Below are 22864 nucleotides of genomic sequence, written 5' to 3' on the forward strand. Positions count from 1 at the left end.
CAGCCAGGCCACCGCTTTCTGTAGCTTCCATTGGCCGGGAATGGCAAACAGCAGCCACTGGGAGCTGCGAGCGGCCATACCTACGGATGCTCAGGTAAACAAAGCGTCTCGTGGCCCGCCAGGGCTTATGCTGAACAAGCCACAAACCAAGTTTGGGAACCCCTGCTGCTAGTTCAAAATCTCCAAGGGAAAGAATCCCAGGGACCTCTGTTTCTATTTGTTGTTTTTCCCCATCAATTCACAGCGGGGGTAAATCACCAGTACTCCATTTAAATCAGTTACACCAGCTAGAACCCTGGCCTGGTTTTTCCATCTTAGTCAAGTCTAAAGAGGGTGTGGGTGTGTGTGTGTGTGTGTGTGTGTGAGAGAGAGAGAGAGAGAGAGAGAGAGAGAGAGAGACAGAGTGAATGGGGGTGGAGCACTGGGAATACGTACCTGGTTTTCCCCCCAGTTCCACTGGATATTATTACACAGGGACACACTTTTCTTCTTGGCTGGCAAAAGGACCTGAGTTTTGACTAGTGTAGATAAGAAAATTTTCAGAAGCGCCTATGTCCCAGTTTCAACAGAGTCTTTGGAGCTGAAGCCCCTTTCACTTTCAATAAGAGTTAGGGCTTGTCTATATTTACAGAGCTACAGCTGCACCACTGGAGTGCTTACTGAAGATGGTATAGGTACTCCACTGCCCCAAGAGGTAGTAGCTATATTGACAGGAGAAGCCCTGTCTTGCCCTGTCCTGTCAACATAAGTGCTGTCTACACCATGGATTAGGTAGATATAACTGTGTCACTAAGGGGTGTGGATTTTCCTCACCCCTCAGTGACATAGTTATACTGATGTAAGTTTGTACTGTAGACCAGAGCTTAGGCTTCTAAATGGCTATGCCCCTTTTGAAAATGGGATGTAGGTGCTGAAGTGACTTAGGTACTTTGGAAAATTTTACAAGAGATAAACACCTGGATCGCTGTGTGTTTATATTTAATCTGACCTTTTTAACGCTTGCCCATCATTGGGTTTGATCAAGTATTTTATTTATGGAATTATGTCACTTTAACAATCACATTTGCCCAACCCCGTTCCCTGCAAAAATGGATAATTGAAAAAATATTTAGCATTTACTGTTGTGATACTACAGCTTCTTCACTAGCACAGTGTGAGCTTGAACATGATGGCAAAGCTAGTTCATCTAGTTGATAAGAGAATGGAGGGGAAACTCAGGTTTTTTTCATTTCCGGGCCCCAACGGACTAAGTCATTTGTTGAGTGGAGTTTTCTCTTGTGTTCTGACAATTAGTTTTACTCAAATATTATCATTGTTTGAATCTGCACTGAGGGAAACATGCTATCTACATTAGCAGAGGAATAATGCAGTGTTGGCAGATAAACTAATCTCATTAGCGGTGCACCTCATATTTCACGGATTTTTTTTAATAGCAAAACAATGCACTCAATCTCAAGTAATCAAGCTCAGTAAAAGTAGATTAATTAGATCCAAGACAAAGTTCAAAATTATAACTCCTTTAGGGAACGTCTGTTCAGAAAATGACAGGTTTCAGAGTAACAGCCGTGTTAGTCTGTATTCGCAAAAAGAAAAGGAGTACTTGTGGCACCTTAGAGACTAACCAATTTATTTGAGCATGAGCTTTCGTGAGCTACAGCTCACTTCATCAGATGCATATCGTGGAAACTGCAGCAGACTTTATATATACACAGAGAATATGAACCAATACCTCCTCCCACCCCACTGTCCTGCTGGTAATAGCTTATCTAAAGTGATCATCAGGTGGGCCATTTCCAGCACAAATCCAGGTTTTCTCACCCTCCACCCCCCCACACAATTTCACTCTCCTGCTGGTGATAGCCCATCCAAAGTGACAACTCTTTACACAATGTGCATGACAATCAAGTTGGGCTATTTCCTGCACAAATCCAGGTTTTCTCACATCCCCCCCCACCCCCATACACACACAAACTCACTCTCCTGCTGGTAATAGCTCATCCAAACTGACCACTCTTCAAGTTTAAATCCAAGTTAAACCAGAACATCTGGGGGGGGGGGGTAGGAAAAAACAAGAGGAAACAGGCTACCTTGCATAATGACTTAGCCACTCCAAGTCTCTATTTAAGCCTAAATTAGTAGTATCCAATTTGCAAATGAATTCCAATTCAGCAGTTTCTCGCTGGAGTCTGGATTTGAAGTTTTTTTTGTTTTAAGATAGCGACCTTCATGTCTGTGATTGCGTGACCAGAGAGATTGAAGTGTTCTCCGACTGGTTTATGAATGTTATAATTCTTGACATCTGATTTGTGTCCATTTATTCTTTTACGTAGAGACTGTCCAGTTTGACCAATGTACATGGCAGAGGGGCATTGCTGGCACATGATGGCATATATCACATTGGTGGATGTGCAGGTGAACGAGCCTCTGATAGTGTGGCTGATGTTATTAGGCCCTGTGATGGTGTCCCCTGAATAGATATGTGGGCACAATTGGCAACGGGCTTTGTTGCAAGGATAAGTTCCTGGGTTAGTGGTTCTGTTGTGTGGTATGTGGTTGTTGGTGAGTATTTGCTTCAGGTTGCGGGGCTGTCTGTAGGCAAGGACTGGCCTGTCTCCCAAGATTTGTGAGAGTGTTGGGTCATCCTTTAGGATAGGTTGTAGATCCTTAATAATGTGTTGGAGGGGTTTTAGTTGGGGGCTGAAGGTGACGGCTACTGGCGTTCTGTTATTTTCTTTGTTAGGCCTGTCCTGTAGTAGGTAACTTCTGGGAACTCTTCTGGCTCTATCAATCTGTTTCTTTACTTCTGCAGGTGGGTATTGTAGTTGTAAGAAAGCTTGACAGAGATCTTGTAGGTGTTTGTCTCTGTCTGAGGTGGGATGGAAATTGTTGAAATCATGGTGGAATTCCTCAAGGGCTTCTTTTCCATGGGTCCAGATGATGAAGATGTCATCAATATAGCGCAAGTAGAGTAGAGGCTTTAGGGGACGAGAGCTGAGGAAGCGTTGTTCTAAATCAGCCATAAAAATGTTGGCATACTGTGGGGCCATGCGGGTACCCATAGCAGTGCCGCTGATCTGAAGGTATACATTGTCCCCAAATGTGAAGTAGTTATGGGTAAGGACAAAGTCACAAAGTTCAGCCACCGGGTTAGCCGTGACATTATCGGGGATAGTGTTCTTGATGGCTTCTAGTCCCACCACCAACCTCAGCCTGGTCCAGTCCACACAAGAGATCCACTTCCTGGACACTACAGTGCTAATAAACAATGGTCACATAAACACCACCCTATACCGGAAACCTACTGACCGCTATTCCTACCTGCATGCCTCCAGCTTTCACCCTGACCACACCACACGATCCATCGTCTACAGCCAAGCTCTGCGATACAACCGCATTTGCTCAAACCCCTCAGACAGAGACAAACACCTACAAAATCTCTGTCAAGCTTTCTTACAACTACAATACCCACCTGCAGAAGTAAAGAAACAGATTGATAGAGCCAGAAGAGTTCCCAGAAGTCACCTACTACAGGACAGGCCTAACAAAGAAAATAACAGAACGCCAGTAGCCGTCACCTTCAGCCCCCAACTAAAACCCCTCCAACGCATTATTAAGGATCTACAACCTATCCTAAAGGATGACCCAACACTCTCACAAATCTTGGGAGACAGGCCAGTCCTTGCCTACAGACAGCCCCGCAACCTGAAGCAAATACTCACCAACAACCACATACCACACAACAGAACCACTAACCCAGGAACTTATCCTTGCAACAAAGCCCGTTGCCAATTGTGCCCACATATCTATTCAGGGGACACCATCACAGGGCCTAATAACATCAGTCACACTATCAGAGGCTCGTTCACCTGCACATCCACCAATGTGATATATGCCATCATGTGCCAGCAATGCCCCTCTGCCATGTACATTGGTCAAACTGGACAGTCTCTACGTAAAAGAATAAATGGACACAAATCAGATGTCAAGAATTATAACATTCATAAACCAGTTGGAGAACACTTCAATCTCTCTGGTCATGCAATCACAGACATGAAGGTCGCTATCTTAAAACAAAAAAACTTCAAATCCAGACTCCAGCGAGAAACTGCTGAATTGGAATTCATTTGCAAATTGGATACTACTAATTTAGGCTTAAATAGAGACTTGGAGTGGCTAAGTCATTATGCAAGGTAGCCTGTTTCCTCTTGTTTTTTCCTACCCCCCCCCCCCAGATGTTCTGGTTTAACTTGGATTTAAACTTGAAGAGTGGTCAGTTTGGATGAGCTATTACCAGCAGGAGAGTGAGTTTGTGTGTGTATGGGGGTGGGGGGGGGGATGTGAGAAAACCTGGATTTGTGCAGGAAATAGCCCAACTTGATTGTCATGCACATTGTGTAAAGAGTTGTCACTTTGGATGGGCTATCACCAGCAGGAGAGTGAATTTTTGTGTGGGGGTGGAGGGTGAGAAAACCTGGATTTGTGCTGGAAATGGCCCACCTGATGATCACTTTAGATAAGCTATTACCAGCAGGACAGTGGGGTGGGAGGAGGTATTGGTTCATATTCTCTGTGTATATATAAAGTCTGCTGCAGTTTCCACGATATGCATCTGATGAAGTGAGCTGTAGCTCACGAAAGCTTATGCTCTAATAAATTGGTTAGTCTCTAAGGTGCCACAAGTACTCCTTTTCTTTTTGTTCAGAAAATGATGCTCTGTTTCAGCATTTCTAACCATAAGAGATTGGAATAAAAGAGTTTGAATAAAGGTTGGACTTAACTTGTCTCTTAGTTCAGTAAGAATTTAAACTTCAGAAAAACATTCTACTATCTCTAATTGGAATCCTGCTCTAAAAGACTGCACCACATTGGGATTAGAAAAATGGATAGGAAGGATTAGTGGTACAGCAAGATAGTGACATTACCTTCATTTCTGGAGATACGGTTTTATGAGCCATATCAACCATAAGTTTGATAGTTGCTCTTGGGAAGTTATGTATATCCTAAAATCATTACAACTGCACTCAGGCACAAATTTTAACAAGAAGGGAGTGTGACAGGGAGTACTTGGCCCTTTGCAGTCCCCTGCTGGAGGCCTCATGACCCTACTACACCCTACATCAGGAGAGCAGCAGCAAATGTGGGTTCTCCAGGCCTTTCTAGAGGCTGCATAAGAAGCAACCAATCAGATCCCAGTAGGCTTAGTGAAAAGGAGCTGCTGGGGCTTTATAGGTCAGTTCCTGGCTGGGATCTGAGTGATGAAGAAGGATGCTCTGCTCTGGCCACAGGAGCCTGAGAGATAACTACAAGTTGAGTTCTGGCTGCATTTTGCTTTCTGCAAGGAGACAGTGGGCATGAGAACTGTAACCCTAAGGTAACAGGTAGAAGGAAAGGAACCGGGTGGGAAGAAGCTCAGGGAAAACAGTAGCAGCTAATTGAAGAAGTTAAAGGGAGCAGTGTGTGACTTCTGTTCATAGACACCTGGGTCTCCCCAACAGTCAGTGCTGGAGTGGCTTAAGCCCTGCAAAGGGGACACAGATAGTTTAAAACCCAAGAAAAGGGATAAGATTTAAAAGGGCCCAGAGACAGGGCTGAAGTCCTGGTGAGGGTGCACCGACCATTCCAGTAGGACTCTATAGTAAGCCCTGAGACCGGGATATGTTTCCTTTAGAAGCCTGAACAAAGGGCTGAATTTAATGGAGCCCAAGAGGGGCTGAAGAGAGAAGGTGCCCTCAAGAGTAGGGGGCTGAGTTCATGTTGAGCCAGGGACTGGAAAACTGGTTTGGATTTGAATACCACAGAAGGGATTGTTCATCCATTTTAGACTATATGACTTGGCCAGAGGACTGAGCCACAAAAGACCTACCTACTAAGGTCAACAACCTATATGGGGCACCAGGAGCTGAAGAAATTGCAGCACCAAACCCATGCAACAGGAGTCACTGATGAGAGATGAGTGTCCCCCACCACAGGGAGATTGTTCCAGTTGTTAATCTACCAAGGGTGGATTCTCAGACCTTTGCTGTCTTCAGATCAAGACTGGATGCCTTTCTGGAGGATATGCTTCAGCCAAACACAAGTTAATGGTTTCAATGCAGGGGTAACTGTGAAATTTAAGGGCCTATGATTTACAGGTCAAACGAGATAACATAATGGTCCCTTCTAGCTTTAAACTCTATGAATCAGGCACCAGTAAAGAGAAACTGTAAATAGGTTATCCTTCATTTTTATTATTTGCTAGGTACTCTACAGACAATAAATATGCATATAAGCCCAATCCAGCAAAGCACTTAACCTGTTCTTAACTTTTAGCTTGTGCAAGTGCTTTGAATAGGGATGGATTTCAGTACATCCTCAGGCTAACCTGTGCTTAAGTGCTTTGCTGAACTGGGGTCACCGTTTACACATCCCTTTATTACTTTTACTTATGTTAAGTAACAACCCTGAACCATAATTGTACCAGTGATTTCTGGGACATATTACTCCTAGGGAAATTCTGTGCCAAAAAATAAAATCTGCACACAATATTCTAAAATTCTGCATATTTTATTTGTCAAAATAACATTATATAATCATGCCAGTTTGAATTATTTATGGTAATTTATTTCAAAATACCTATCAGCAACTATGTAACAGTACAGACACACACACAAATTCCTCCAGGAGTAGAGAGTTAAGGAAAGCGCTATTACAACCTGTGATGGTGCCCCCCATAAGGCTTTATGGAAATATATGACATATGCCATATAACATCTCTGTAAAGGTTATGAACAACTGAATCTATTATTCCTATTTGTATGCATGTATCATTTTTGTATTCAAAGTTATGAATATTGGCTGTGTACTAGCTTGATTTCTAAATAACCTTAGTGTAGAGTATTTGGTCAATTCCTTGAGAAAGGAATGTGCAAATTAGGTACCCAATCAAGAAACACTTAAAGGACAATGGATCTTGGAATGCTCCAGTCCACATAAGAAGTCTACCTGAGGACATTCAAGGAAGCATGTGAACTATGGATTCTACCAGTAAGTTCTGAGTCATGCATAGACATGTGACTCCAGAACTCCATCTTGGAGCTGGACTTTTCATAGGAGAGAGGAGGAGGGTCTCCACCCACAAGAGAAAGTCTATTTAAGCCCATGGGAGACCCCTCCATTTTGTCCTCAGCTGGCTAAGGAGATAGCCTCTCCACTCCAAGGATACCTGAAAGAAACTGGAACAAAGGACAGTAACTACAGGAGGTGTGAGTGACTGATGGACCCAGACTAGAAGGAGACTAGTCTGTAAAAGGAAACTTACTGGGTGAAGTTTTTATCTGTATTCAGTTTTCTTAGATATAGACGTGCATGTTCTATTTTATTTTGCTTGGTAATTCACTTTGTTTTGTCTGTTACTTGGAACCACTTAAATCCTGCTTTCTGTATTTAATAAAATCACTTTTTACTTATTAATTAACCCAGAGTATGTATTAATACGGGGGAGGGGAGCAAACAGCTGTGTTTCTCTCTATCAGTGTTATAGAGGGTGAACAATTTATGAGTTTATCCTGTATAAGCTTTATACAGGGTAAAACAGATTTATTTGGGGTTTGGACCCCATTGGGAGTTGGGCATCTGAGTGTTAAAGACAGGAACACTTCTTAAGCTGCTTTCAGTTAAGCCTGCAGTTTTGGGGCACATGGTTCAGACCCTGGGTCTGTGATGGAGCAGACTGGCGTGTCTGGCTCAGCAAGACAGGGTGCTGGAGTCCCAAGCTGGCAGGGAAAACAGGGGCAGAAGTAGTCTTGGCACATCAGTTGGCAGCCCCAAGTGGGTTTCTGTGATCTAATCTGTCACACAACCCAGTTCCTGTTTCTCTGCCTCCATTTCCAACCCCCCGGCCCAGCCCAGACACTCACGTGCACCGCCTCCCCACCAGAGCCCAGCTGCATGCCCACCCCCAGTCCAGACACTCACAGCCCCTCCGCACCAGAGCCCAGCTGTGGGCCACTCACACCCCAGACACTCGCACCCCCAGGGATCCAGAGCGTGAAACAGCCTGATGCTGGGGCTTGTGTGGAGATTCCTGCACACCACCTTCAGCACCTGCTGAGAACTGCAGCTCCAGCAGGGAACCCTCCAGCTCCCTCCTCCTCCTCCCACAAGCAGTGTCTTCTACTTGCAAGCTGTGTTCTGCCAGATCCAGCAGCCCCAAGTGGTGGCAAGCAGCTCTGCATCCCATTTCTGTGAAGGGAAAGAAAATTTTGCACAAAAACCTGTTAATTTCTGCACACATTCTCCATGTGCAGTGGCACAGAATTCTGATGGGGTAACATATGTACTTTTCAGGCATTCATAGGGCCAAGCTAGTAGAGGGAGTAATGTATTTTGCAGAGGTGTATGAAAAATTCCAAATTCAGAAACCTCAGATTTGTGTCCAATTTCATGTAAACCCTACCATATTTTGCTCAGAACACTTGCTCTGAGTGGTCCATATTTGTTATTCATATTAAAGTGGGGCCTCTGAGTACTCGTTGCGATTGGTGCTGCAAAGCTGCCGTGTCCTAGAAAGTTTATAATCTAATCTGAAACAAAATGCAACACGAGTGTAACAACAGAAGGGGAAATGGAATGAGGGAGAGATTATGCTATTGCACAACTTAATGGTTTTAAAGAATCCAAAAGCTTTTTCCTAAGATAAACAAATAAATAAAATCAGCTATCTGAGTGCCACACAATGAGTCATTTGGATGCCTCTCTCTGATTCAGGTAGGCAAGAGAAGGGAAGAGAGGAGCAGGTGCTCACAGCTGCTTAAGGAAGATTGTTTTCATCTGCCCCTATCAACCACTTGCTGCTTCCTGTTTTGGTGTATATAAAACTGTGTTAAAATTATAAGGTATCACTTTAAATGTTCAGGAGGTTTCCTAGTCCTCTTTGCAGGCTGGTGGGCTCTGAAGGGAAGCATGTGATCTGGGTCCAACAGCATTATTAGCATATCCTTCATCTAAACCCAGGATTTTCAAAAATAGGATCCTAAAGTTACGCTCATAAATCCATATTTAGGCACCCAAATGACTAGCCTGATTTTTCAAAAGTGCTAAACACCCACTGAGATCTTAGGAGAGCTACAGGGTGCTCAGCCCTTTTGGCTCATTCTAACTTTATGTGCCTGTTTGAAAATCTTGGTCCAAAGCATTTTATGAAGCTAAGTAACTATCCCTGTCTCTATCTCACAGATGGAGGAACCTTAAGTATGGATGTTGAAGGTGAAATCCTGGCTCTATTGAAGTCAATGGCAAAACTCCCATGCACTCGAACAGGGCCAGGATTTTACCCATAGGTCAAACTCAAGATCATACAGCAAGTTTTTAACAACACCAAGAATAGAATCCAGATCTCCTGCCTCCCAATTCTGGGCCAAAGTACTATGTTGTGTTTCAACTGTGTGTTCAAACGTTTTGACGGAGGTGTTGGACTGGCGAAATAATTGTAAATTTATTTTTATATAAAAAAAGTACGTAATCATTGGGAAATCTGGCTAACTCCTATTTTTAATCTATAATCTCCTTTGAACAAACTAGTTGGATGCTTTAAAAAAATGACTAACTTGGTGATTGAAAAACCTTCTTTGCATCTTGAAAATGAGATTTAGACATCATTTGGTAGATTGGTGCTCCACTGCCCTTCCAAAGTTTGCAATGTATTCCTCAAACTCAAAAGCGCTTATAAAATGAGCTAGCAAACAGTATTAGAGAGGCAGTAAATTTTAGTACTAACTCCTACACAACACAATGTTACTTTTTTTTTTGGCGGGGGGGGGGGGAACTGTACTCATGCTTGGGGCGGTGGAAGGAAATTTTTTTTTATTTATATATTGTGACAGGGCAAGGCCAGATGGCTATAGTAAAGTAATGGGAGACAAATATATTAGCCACAGGCTAAACAAATACCTGTTACCAGAATAAGCAAATGGCAGCTGCTCCAGGTCAATTAAGACACCTGGGACCAATTAAGATCTTTCCAGAAGGCAGGGAGGACAGCTAGATTGATTGGGATAGCTGAAGCCAATCATGGGCTGGCTGAAACTAGTTAAAAGCCTCCCAGTTAGTCAGGTGGGCGGGCATTTCAGGAGCTGTAGGAGGAAGTTGCACCGTTGGAGAGACTGAGCAGTACACACCATATCAGGCACAAGGAAGGAGGCCCTGAGGTAAGGGTGAAGTGGAACTTGAGGAAGTGGGGGCTGCTGTGGGGAAATAGCCCAGGGAATTGTACGTATCCTGTTTCTAAAAATTCAGCTACCATAGCTGATACTATTAAGGTCCCTGGGCTGGAGCCCGGAGTAGAGGGCAGGCTCGGGCTCCCCACTTTGCCCTCTGATGAATCACTGAGACTGGGAGTCAACAGAGATGGTGCAAGGGAGGATAACCTCTCCTTACCTCCCTCGCTGGCTTATGATGAAAATGGCTCAGTAGGCTGTGACCCTTGCCTCTAGAGAGAGAAGGGCTACGTGGAGGGTCTCTAAGGTGCCACAAGTACTCCTTTTCTTTTAGTGAGCCTCTGAGGCTATCGAAATCCGTCAGGAAACAAGGGACCCACGAAGACAAGGACAGACCTTTCTCACTATACATACACACACTCTAGAATTAAAACTGATGAAGGTCTATTCATATGAGGGCAGCGTTTGTAACCCTTATTCATATAGTGTAGCATTTGCTCACACTTGAGTAGGACTACTTGCATGACTAACTTCCATTCAATATGAGTGAGGGCTGCAGAATTTCACCTGTGGTATTTTTAGCTCTCATATACATGCTGTGATATCATCCTCTTTAAGAGGGTTCATTTCAGTGCTGAGACAAGTAGATAAAGTACATCTGCATCTTCAAAAGAACTCAAAAATATCTATTTTCAGGCATGCTTTTTGATACAAACAAGAGTAATTGTGATTCTTAGCTGGCCTATTCCCAGCATGTATGCAGGGTGCACAGTTGCAAAAGCCAGTAACTAAAGGGGAAGAAGTTTTGTAGCTTTTCCAGACCAATATCCAAGATACTGAACCTCAAAATGGTTCGTGCAGCTTGTCCTCATTGGAGGACAACAAACAAATTCATACTCAGAAGTGAAGGAACAGCAACACCTACCCATAGTAGAAACCCTCTTCCTGGAAAGGCCTGTACAGGAGTGTCAACTGGCAATTAATCACAGATCCCTTTATTCACAGAGCACCTAACACCAGAGGGCCAAAAGTGTAGTCACTTTCAGGGCTGTTGCTTCAGTGAAGGGGTTCAAAGCATCTATAGGACAACTGTATAATTGGTATTCACCTTGTTGTGTCATTAGGTCTGTAACCATGCTTCTCTAGCTATAAGAGGAGTATTGGTAGATGCTGGCAGCCAATGAACTTCCTGTGATTGGTTAGCTATATTTCACTTTCACAGGGAGTTTGCCATTCCCACCAGTTATAAAACTCTACCCTCACATTTTTAACTCATTAAACCTATATACTGCCTCCTTTGAAGGCTATGGGCTCTAGAGAATCTTCCTTTCTGAAGTGTGAAGCCTCAACTTGAGCACAATCAAATAACTTCTTGTAGTAGATATTGAAGCAAAACTAATGCAAGTAACTTTTCACCAAGGATGTCCATAGTAACTGCACCACTGAATGAAAGAATAGAAATATTGGACTAGATCCTCAGCTGATGAGTGGAGTGCCCCAAGGGTCGGTCCTGGGGCCGGTTTTATTCAATATCTTCATAAATGATCTGGAGGATGGTGTGGATTGCACTCTCAGCAAATTTGCGGATGATACTAAACTGGGAGGAGTGGTAGATACGCTGGAGGGGAGGGATAGGATACAGAAGGACCTAGACCAATTGGAAGATTGGGCCAAAAGGAATCTGATGAGGTTCAATAAGGATAAGTGCAGGGTCCTGCACTTAGGACGGAAGAACCCAATGCACAGCTACAGACTAGGGACCGAATGGCTAGGCAGCAGTTCTGCGGAAAAGGACCTAGGGGTGACAGTGGACGAGAAGCTGGATATGAGTCAGCAGTGTGCCCTTGTTGCCAAGAAGGCCAATGGCATTTTGGGATGTATAAGTAGGGGCATAGCGAGCAGATCGAGGGACGTGATCGTTCCCCTCTATTCGACATTGGTGAGGCCTCATCTGGAGTACTGTGTCCAGTTTTGGGCCCCACACTTCAAGAAGGATGTGGATAAATTGGAGAGAGTCCAGCGAAGGGCAACAAAAATGATTAGGGGACTGGAACACATGAGTTATGAGGAGAGGCTGAGGGAGCTGGGATTGTTTAGCCTGCAGAAGAGAAGAATGAGGGGGGATTTGATAGCTGCTTTCAACTACCTGAAAGGGGGTTCCAAAGAGGATGGCTCTAGACTGTTCTCAATGGTAGCAGATGACAGAACGAGGAGTAATGGTCTCAAGTTGCAGTGGGGGAGGTTTAGATTGGATATTAGGAAAAACTTTTTCACTAAGAGGGTGGTGAAACACTGGAATGCGTTACCTAGGGAGGTGGTAGAATCTCCTTCCTTAGAGGTTTTTAAGGTCAGGCTTGACAAAGCCCTGGCTGGGATTATTTAACTGGGAATTGGTCCTGCTTTGAGCAGGGGGTTGGACTAGATGACCTTCTGGGGTCCCTTCCAACCCTGATATTCTATGATTCTATGATTCTATGATGTAAACTGGCATGACTCCATTGACTTCAATGGAGGCTCTTGTCTATTGTCTACATGTGTATACACACTCTGTATGGCATATTTAGGTGGTGTGAATAGGGTCAAATCTTGTTTGTTTTCCTCACATGAATAATACCTTTGACTTCAAAGGGATTACTCACTTAAGAAAGGTTTCAGAGTAGCAGCCATGTTAGTCTGTATGCTCAAAAAGAAAAGCTAGTCTCTAAGGTGCCACAAGTACTCCTTTTCTTTTCACTTAAGAAAGGCATGCAGGGTTGGGCCTACCATTTCATCATGATTTTCTGTATGCTCATTTAAGTCCTCTAAAACAATTAATAAGTATTTCATTCTACTTAATCCTAGCATGGTACAAGATATCAGGTCAGAAATCTTAAAGAAAAATTTCCACAAATCAATGTCTTTGTTCTATTAGGTTTATCTATAGTTAATAATCAAAACCCATAGGTAACTGTATGTTTTGATTAATGATACTATTTTGTTCATTCTCTAAAATCAGCCTGAAGCTCTCCGTCTAACGTTAATTGTTCTGTTACATTTTCTTCATTAGTTTCTTCATGTTCACTAATGTCTTGATCCAATAAAACACTCTGTTCCCTTAACACTCTGATTCAGTATCTGATTCAGTTTTCAGTATTTGATCTGTAGAGGAAGTATCAGGGTATGTCTACACTACAAAATTAGGTCAAATTTATAGAAGTCGGTTTTTTAGAAATCGGTTTTCTATATTCAAGTGTGTGTGTCCCCACAGAAAATGCTCTAAGTGCATTAACTCGGCAGACTGCTTCCACAGTACCGAGGCTAGAGTCGACTTCCGGAGCGTTGCACTGTGGGTAGCTATCCCACAGTTCCCACAGTCTCCGCTGCCCATTGGAATTCTGGGTTGAGATACCAATGCCTGATGGGGCTAAAACATTGTCTGGGTGGTTCTGGGTACATATCGTCAGGCCCCCGTTCCCTCCCTCCCTCTGTGAAAGCAAGGGCAGACAATCGTTTCGCGCCTTTTTTCCTGAGTTACCTGTGCAGATGCCATACCACGGCAAGCATGGAGCCCGCTCAGCTCACTGTCACCGTATGTCTTCTGGGTGCTGGCAGACGTGGTACTGCATTGCTACACAGCAGCAGCAACCCATTGCCTTGTGGCAGCAGACGGTGCAATAGGACTGGTAGCCGTCATCGTCAGGTCCGAAGTGCTCCTGGTCGCCTCTGTGAGGTCGATCAGGAGCGCCTGGGCAGACATGGGCACAGGAACTAAATTTGGAGTGACTTGATCAGGTCATTCTCTTTAGTCCTGCAGTCAGTCCTATTGAACCATCTTATGGTAAGCAGGCAGGTGATACGGATTGCTAGCAGTCCTATTGTACCATCTTCTGCTGAGCAGCCATGAGATGTGGATGGCATGCAGTCCTTCTGCACCGTCTGCTGCCAGCCAAAGATGTAAAAGATAGATGGAGTGGATCAAAACAAGAAATAGACCAGATTTGTTTTGTACTCATTTGCAAACCCCCCCACCCCCCCATCCCCCCGTCTAGGGGACTCATTCCTCTAGGTCACACTGCAGTCACTCACAGAGAAGGTGCAGCGAGGTAAATCTAGCCATGTATCAATCAGAGGCCAGGCTAACCTCCTTGTTCCAATAAGAACAATAACTTAGGTGCACCATTTCTTATTGGAACCCTCCGTGAAGTCCTGCCTGAAATACTCCTTGATGTAAAGCCCCCCCTTTGTTGGTTTTAGCTCCCTGTAAGCCAGTCCTGTAAGCCGTGTCATCAGTCGCCCCTCCCTGCATCAGAGCAATGGCAAACAATCGTGCATCTGAGTTGAGAGTGCTGTCCAGAGCAGTCACAATGGAGCACTCTGGGATAGCTCCCGGAGGCCAATACCATCGAATTGTGTCCACATTACCCCAAATTCGACCTGGCAAGGCCGATTTAAGCGCTAATCCACTTGTCATGGGTGGAGTAAGGAAATCGATTTTAAGAGCCCTTTAAGTCGAAATAAAGGACTTCATTGTGTGGACGGGTGCAGGTTTACATTGATTTAACACTGCTAAATTTGACCTAAAGTCCTAGTATAGACCAGGGCTCAGAATCATTCCCAGTTCTTTGAACAAGGGCTGGCAGCTCTACTTCTGGTACAGGTTAGCTACTTGCTTCTTTTTTACCGGATGACTTCATATTTGAATTAAGCAAGAAGTTGCTTGATGTGTAATTGTTTCCTCTTGCTGAATAATACAGATTAACTGTTAGATCGTGTCGTTTCTAATAACTTTTTGGAATGCCCAATGTTGACACTGATTTTATAAGTAAAAAAACTAATTGTAGCCATCTTTAAAAATATTCTTGTTGTTAGCTGAGAGGTAACACATTGTGTCTGCTCTGTGTTTACTGATTTCACCTTAATCACCTTGATTGATTGGTCCTTCAGCCCCTATATAGATTGCGCTGATCACAGCACGTCTTCCATTCTTCTTGTATCCTGGCCTTCCTTCTCCATGTGCAGCCATGTCTTTTCACAATAAAATCTTCTCATTTCCTTGGAGGTTGGCCGAGTGGTCATTTCAGTTCCCGTGGGTACCACTTGGCGACAGCTGTAGTCCATCTATCGTCAGTGAGCCTCGCTATTTGCCCGGCCCATCACTTTTTACTATGCCTGCTCTCAACGATGGCATCCTGATCTCCACTCTGCTGTCTGATCACTTCATTGGGAACTTGGTCATGGATTGAAATTCCCAGAATTCTTCTTTCCATTGCCCTCTGTGTGACAGACAGTTGCTGCTCCTCTGTCTTCATCAGTGCCCATGTTTCGCTGCTGTACAACATTACTGGCAACACTGTTGAGTTGAAGAGGCTGGCATGTGTTGTCTTGTTGATTTTTTTTTTCTTAGAGGACATCCTTGATGGAATTGAATGCACACCAACCTGCTTTCTTTCTTCGTGAGAGTTCACCTTCCTGATCATGGTGCATGTTAATTTCTTGGCCCAAATAGAAGAAGTTGAGCAATATGTCTATTTGTTCTCCCTTGATTATTATTTGGGCTTTTGGCAAGGTGTCAGACCATATAAATTTTGTTTTTGGAGCTGCAAAATCCTACCTCAATGCCTCCAAGTGGTGCATCGGTGACTGTGGCTTGTCTGACAGTGAGAATAGAGGAGTGTATTTTTCAGTAGGTTCAACCATACTATTAAGGTGTCAGACTACCAACCCAGGGAGAGGACAGCCATCCTCCTCCTTGAGGTGCTAGCTAACTTGAGGAGGTAAATGCGCCACTGACAGCATAACCAGAGGGTGGATGAAGAAATGGCTAAAACAACACAAATAAATGGGCCCCAACTCCTTGTTTGCTACTCAATCCATTCTATGATGGTGGTGGAGAGCTCAACTGATGAGAGGCTATTAAGAATCTCAGGGGCCAGAAAAAGGACTGCCCTCTCAGTGTGCACCTATAACTGGAGGACACTGATGAGAGACAATTTGATCAACCATCTAATGGAGGAGAAGGCAAGAGCAGCCTGCAACATCCTTGGTCTCTGTGAAACACAATGAAAAAAGGAGATGGAAGTGAAGCTTATTGATTTACATTTATTAAAATTCTCTTTTGTGGTAAACTTAACTTTTTTATTTGAAGAACGAACCAATCAAATTAGAAAACCCAGTGCTTGCTTTTCGGTGTGGCTAGCAGTAACATGAAAACTGGATTCTCTATCAGTCACAGCTGGCTTTATCACTCCTGTCACTTTGGATTCTTCCAATAGTAAGTTGACAGCAGTTGGATGATTTCTGCAGTGTCAAACATTTGTTTTCCTGGCATTTTTGCTTCATTGTTTTGTGTGGGAAAAACATACAAGACTGGACCCTAAATGAACTAAGGGTTAGACTGTGAGACCCCTAATCATATTAGTAGCATGTTACTCTTCAAATAGTCCCATTGGGCCAAATCCTTAACTGGTGGAAAATGTTATGTTTCTAATGATGTCAAAGGCTCTATGCCCATTTACACCAGCCAAGGACCTGATTCATTGACTTCTGTGGGACTTTATATGGAATGAACTAAGGTAGTACTCAATGGCTAGAGCGTCAGTGGCCAGGTCTACCCCTCCCTGTTGGAATATATTTTCTTATCAGGGTTTATTCATGCCTCACAGAGTTTCTGTTTCAGGTTGCAGAAAGTTAGACTGTCTCTTTTTAGTGCAGCTGTCTTTCCAAAAACAAATCCCCTAATAGTCTGTTAGCAACAACAATCACAACAAATGACTCTTGTAGGCTAAAAACAAGATAGGTACACAACATAACCATCATATCACTACCTTTATGCAAGTAAAAAGTTACACTGTCAGCACACTATATAATCAACTATTGGGCAATTCCAAAGCAGAAATTATGTAGGCAGTCTCTTAGGGAAACGCCCCCTCCGCGCCCCCCCCAACCATGCAGCCCTTTTTACTATTTGAATTGTCCCAGTGCACAGGCATGGATGCTCCATATCTTTTTCAACATTGAATACAAATTGCTCCCTCCCTGAGTGGATGTATATCAGCTTCCATTAGTGCAGAAACTCACTGGTCCCTGGTCTTGTACAGTGTGAGTAAATCTTTCTTGCAACCCTTATCTCTGCCCCCTTATGCAGGGACATTCAAGCCCATAGTTATCTGATGGCCTTCAGATTAGCCTGACTCACCTGTGCTCCTGTACAGTGTAGCTTCTTCCAACAGCAAATCTGTAAGGGCTTAGGGGGGAAAAATTACACTCAAAAGAGAAAAGTGGTTTCTCTCTCTCATTAGAAAGCTGCATTGGTAAACTGGATTCAGGAAATGAAGGTTTAAAGTAAATTAAAATAACCTGAATCCCAATTCAACATCTGCTGCTTCCTCTGAAATTAAAAGGTGGGTATTTTAGAAGGTTGTGGGGTTTTATTTGACTTTTTTTGTTTGTTTGTGTCAAGGTTCCTTCCCCACTCTGAACTCTGGGGTACAGATGTGGGGACCCGCATGAAAGACCCTCTAAGCTTATTTCTACCAGCTTAGGTTAAAACTTCCCCAAGGCACAAAATCTTTGCCCTTGGACTAGGGTATGCTGCCACCACCAAACGCTTTAACAAAGAACCAGGGAAAAGGACCACTTGGAGTTCCTCTTCCCCCAGCTATCTCCCCAAGCCCTTACACCCCCTTTCCTCGGGAGGCTTGAGAATAAACAAGTTGAGCACAAACCAGCTTGGGTTTCTTAGGACCCTAAAAACCCAATCAGATTCTTAAAAAAACAGAACTTTATTAGAAGAAGAAAACAAAAATAAAAGAAACACTCTAAGATTAGAATGGAAGATAATCTCACAGGCAGTCAGATCCAAAACACAGAGAATCCCTCTAGGCAAAACCTTAAGTTACAAAAAGACACAAAAACAGGAATACACATTCCCTCCAGCACAGCGAATTTACAAGCCAAAACAAAGAAAACCTAACGCATTTTCTAGCTAGATTACTTACTAACTTTACAGGAGTTGGAAGCTTGCATCCATGATGTGTTCCCAGCAAAGGTATCACACAGACAGACAAAAACCTTTTTCCACCCCCCTCCAGATTTGAAAGTATCTTGTCCCCTTATTAGTCATTTTGGGTCAGGTGCCAGTGAGGTTACCTTAGTTTCTTAACCCTTTACAGGTGAAAGGATTTTGCCTCTGGCCAGGAGGGATTTTATAGCACTATATAAAGAAAGGTGGTTACCCTTCCCTTTATATTTGACTGTTTGTTTGTTTTGCAGGAGTGGATGAGAGTAGAAAGATTGGAGAAGGTTTTTATGTAATTTTCTATTGCTTTCTAATGTCATTGAAATTTAGCAGATTAGGATGGTATAGTGGCTAGACACTCTATCACAGCTCCATAAAATAATGGGACACAGCTGCCTATGCTCTGTGAAGGCAAGGCATGGAAAATAATACTATGTGATGAAAGCACATTGAGCTGTTTATCATTTTCTAATATTCAGTGTACAGAAATATTCTTCTAATATCTGAAATTAGACAGAAAAGGCAGAAGAAGGTTTATTTCTGAATAGCTATGTGATAACAGTGGCCATCAACTTCTTTAGCATAGAAATTGGTGCTCTTCAATTTGCAATGGGAAACGTAGCCAGTCTTTGCCCTTCCAGTACATCCATGAAATCCATAATTTCCATTAATGTTCCCAGATGAGCAAGGCCCAAATGTTTCAGAGGATAATGAATCAGATGCACCAGGATATTCAATGATGACACTGATAACTTGGAGAGATATAAAGTAACATTTGAGAGGTGAAACAAATGTTCTGAAAAGGCTGCAAAAATGACTATAGAGATAAAATCAAAACCCGTTTTTCTTCCAGAATCAAGATGCTTTCTGGGGATATGATACAGATCCAAAGGATATCTTTAAAGACCGAGGATAGATCCTTGGAGTGACTGTAGCTCACCCTGAAATGTTTAAGCTGAGGTCTTTTCCACCACTGTTACATTTTAGAGTGGATCCTCCATAATAGTTTATCAACATTAATCAACCCAGTGTCTGCATTGAGAAAGAAAGAATGTGAAATGGGTTTGGACAGAGAGAGAGAACAAAGCTTTGAGGAAGCTATCTCAAAACATAGTCATTCCAATGGACTGGTATATTTGAAAGCAGCATTTCCCCGACTGTTGGCCTACAAACTCATTCCAGAAAGGGTGGGAGCTCTGATAGATGACCATCAGGTGAGAGGAAGCAATGTTCATGGTACTTGTTCAGTGCTTCATGATAAAACTCATTCAGGATGTCAGGTTACTAGGGGAAAAAAATTCTCCACTGTGAGAAATATGTACATGTTGCTTTTGAGTCACCAACTCCACCACTGGTTTTTAATGATGTACTTTTGGTTTTTGCATTACTAATTCATGACTCTTCAAAAAAAAATCACCACAAACGGACCTTGGTGTTTTGATTCTGAAAACTTGTTCACCTGAAATGTAAAGTTTGAATCAAAACCCTGCATACCCAAACAAATTTGGGGAAGGGGAATTCCAGTTCAAACTTGATAGCATCTCTTGTCTGAGAGTAGTAGTGCATTTCATCAGATTATTAAACCCTTTTAGGAGCTAACTCAGGATCTAGTCAAACAGCTTGCTACCATCACCTAATTCCCATTATTGGTAAATTACATCTGTCATGTTATCGACTCTAGGGATGAATGGGTGGACCAGATGAATCCCAATGCTTTGTACCTTTTCTCTTACTGCAGTTTCAGGCGTCTGCTTCACTTGGCCTTTCAGCATGGGAGAGTTCTACAGAATTGAATAGAAAATGACAATTTTTCTATATTTTATTATATAATAAATTTACATATGCACACTGAAAAATATTCAAATATATTTGTAATATACTGTTGGAAATTCAGATTGTATTGGTCAGTTACCAAGCTAATCTAATAAAGGCATCATAAAAAAATCACATGAATTACATGACTAACTAGCCCAGTTCATATTGCATATTTGACTTGTATTTAAGATTTTCAGTTGCAAGCCATAACTCATGATTTGTGGATGATCATGTCTGACTTATGAAAATAGACAACAGACCACCTGTTGTGAATTTTCTCAAATGCATAATCCAAAATTTGATTTTGACAAATTCTTGAGCATTAAAGTTTGATTTGAAAAATTAAATATTTGTGGAAAATGAGTGTGGAAGTGTAATACAGTCAAATTTAAAACTAGTATTGAATTTAAATGTATATTCTCAGACAATTCTCCTATATGGTTCTCTATATATGAGCTCTGACATATGATATGGAAGACAAAAATTTATATAAATTAATTTTCATAGAAATCTATGTAACTGATCCCCACCACCACCAACACAAAAGTCATTCTGAGCTAAGTGGAGGGCAAATGCCCATGATCAGTGTTGCTGGCCCTTATTCTAAGGAATTGGACCAGAACTTCTCTAGGTTTCACCAGTAATTGCCTCCAAAGTTGAATGTGCCCTGGACATTCATTCCCAATAATATTTGTCAGAGATATTTCTCTAATGCTACTAAATGGTATGTGAGTCAGAGATACAGTGTGTAAGAACTATATCTAGTAATTTAATAAGTATTGTAAATGCATACAATTAGATGAAAGGCATTTATGGTATGCATTTCTTTGTCTGTTATAACATTTCAAAACTGCTTGGAAAAATTATCACCATCAGCATGAAAGGAAAACAATTCTTGAGAAGCCTGTAGACCTATATTTTCCTGTGTTCCCCTTTCCGGAGCGTAACTTTGCACTTCCACATTTCATGTTTCTTTCCATCTCTGAGTTTTCCACCTAGTAAAACTGATTCCAATGCTTCTGTCCACACCAGATGACTGATTTGAAGACCCTCATGAGACCTTCAGAAGCCTTATCACCTAAATTCAGTTTGAGTCACAAACAGTTTTCATTTTCTCTTCTGAAATAGTTTGCAACAGTGACTGGTGTTATGTGCTGCTGTTAAGCTGTGATTCAAAATGATTTGGTGCCACTGGAGGTCTCAGCAAGGAAACAAACCATTGTTTTTGAGTGTGCATGAGAATTTACCGTGGAAGATGAGCCAGGATATCTCCTACGGTGTAATGCAAGAAACTGAAGTCAAAGGTGTTGTTTATACTTAGTGCAGAAATCTTTAAATAACTTCTTATTTATTTATTTATTTATTTGTTTATTTTTGTGTGCCATCTTTGGTCTTTAATAGGCTGAAAGATATACTTCTATTCTTACTGCCCCATTTCTTTTTTCTTTGTGAGCATAGACTGATTCCAATTCCTAGGATTGCTTTGCCAACAGAAACTTAAAGTAACTATCACCTGGGAGAGAGTGTTTGATTTTTTTTTTTAAGTCTGTGTCCATTTACTGTTGTTCCACATGAAAAATTAAGTCTAGTTTTACTCCTAAAAAACATGGCTATGCAGAATAGTTTCCTTCTTACTAAGCAGAGCAGATCTGCCCCTTGTATGTAAGTTCACTGCATGAGGCCACTCTCTATTCACTGTGTGGGAACCTGTTCCTGTTCTACCCCATGTTTAATATCTATTGGGAAAGATAGCATAGGATCCACTCTTCCTTTCAAGGTACATGTACCACTGCATTTGGACATTTTGTATTCAAGCAGTTCTTTATGACATTAACATAGTGATACTTTGTTACTATACCAGAGGATGTCTGTATGATTTTTAATTTTATATAGTTTTAAGATCCCAAAGTAATGTTAATTAGAAGGCCTTTCCTTTTTCCTTTCTCTGTGAGCAGTATGCAAGGCCAAACTGCTCAGCACACCCTAGGACAGAGAGTCTGTTCTCAGAAGAGATAAGACTTTGCAAAAACAACTGTTCCTCAGAGCAGCAGACAGAGATTCCCACCCTTCTCGCATTCTTTATCTTGCTTGTTATGTATGTTATATGGTAAGGAGGTTAAGCAGTTTCATTACACCCTTAGAGTTGTTAAAGTCAGAAGAGATAAATGTTGAAATAAAGCTTGAGAATGCATGTGAATGAAAGTTGTGTGTAAATGGAAGATGAATGGTTAGGAGTACCAGCTTAAGAGTTACCACTTCAGTATCGATTGGCCGAAGATTGCACTAAGTGGTGATAACTGGATGACCCCCAAGGGCAGACTGGAATCCATCCAACAGCCTCAAGGATGGGAGAGCCAAAGAACAAGATAACATCTGGCAGCACGGAGCCACCAGAGATGTGCCATCTGCTGATTGATTCAGGAACAGCATGATGAAGCCATCTCCATAGACTGGCATAGGAATAAACTCCTATAAAAACAGACCCTAAAGGCTAAGGACTTTGAATCTGGTTCTGCAACCACCTTCCAGGAGCATCGGATGTGCATCTGACAAAGACTCGGCTCCACCCTCATGCCCAGGTTACCTGGCCAGTAACTTGGCACGAGCAACCTCTAGGCTGGTAACTATAACAACTTTGCAGAACTTGTATGTGTATGTGTGTGGGAGTGAATGGAATGTAACTATGACTGTTCACTTGCTTTGCCTCTTTTGATATTTTGTGTGAGTACCTGGGATAGAATGTTTATGACTACCTATTTACTGTGCCTCTTTTTGTATTCACAATAAACGTGGCATTTTTCTTATCCCCTTTCAAAAGATCCTGTTGGGTTTTATTTTATTGGTATAACACCTTCAGGAC

Source organism: Lepidochelys kempii, chromosome 2, assembly GCF_965140285.1.
Source record: "Lepidochelys kempii isolate rLepKem1 chromosome 2, rLepKem1.hap1, whole genome shotgun sequence".
In the NCBI taxonomy this organism is placed as follows: domain Eukaryota; kingdom Metazoa; phylum Chordata; order Testudines; family Cheloniidae; genus Lepidochelys; species Lepidochelys kempii.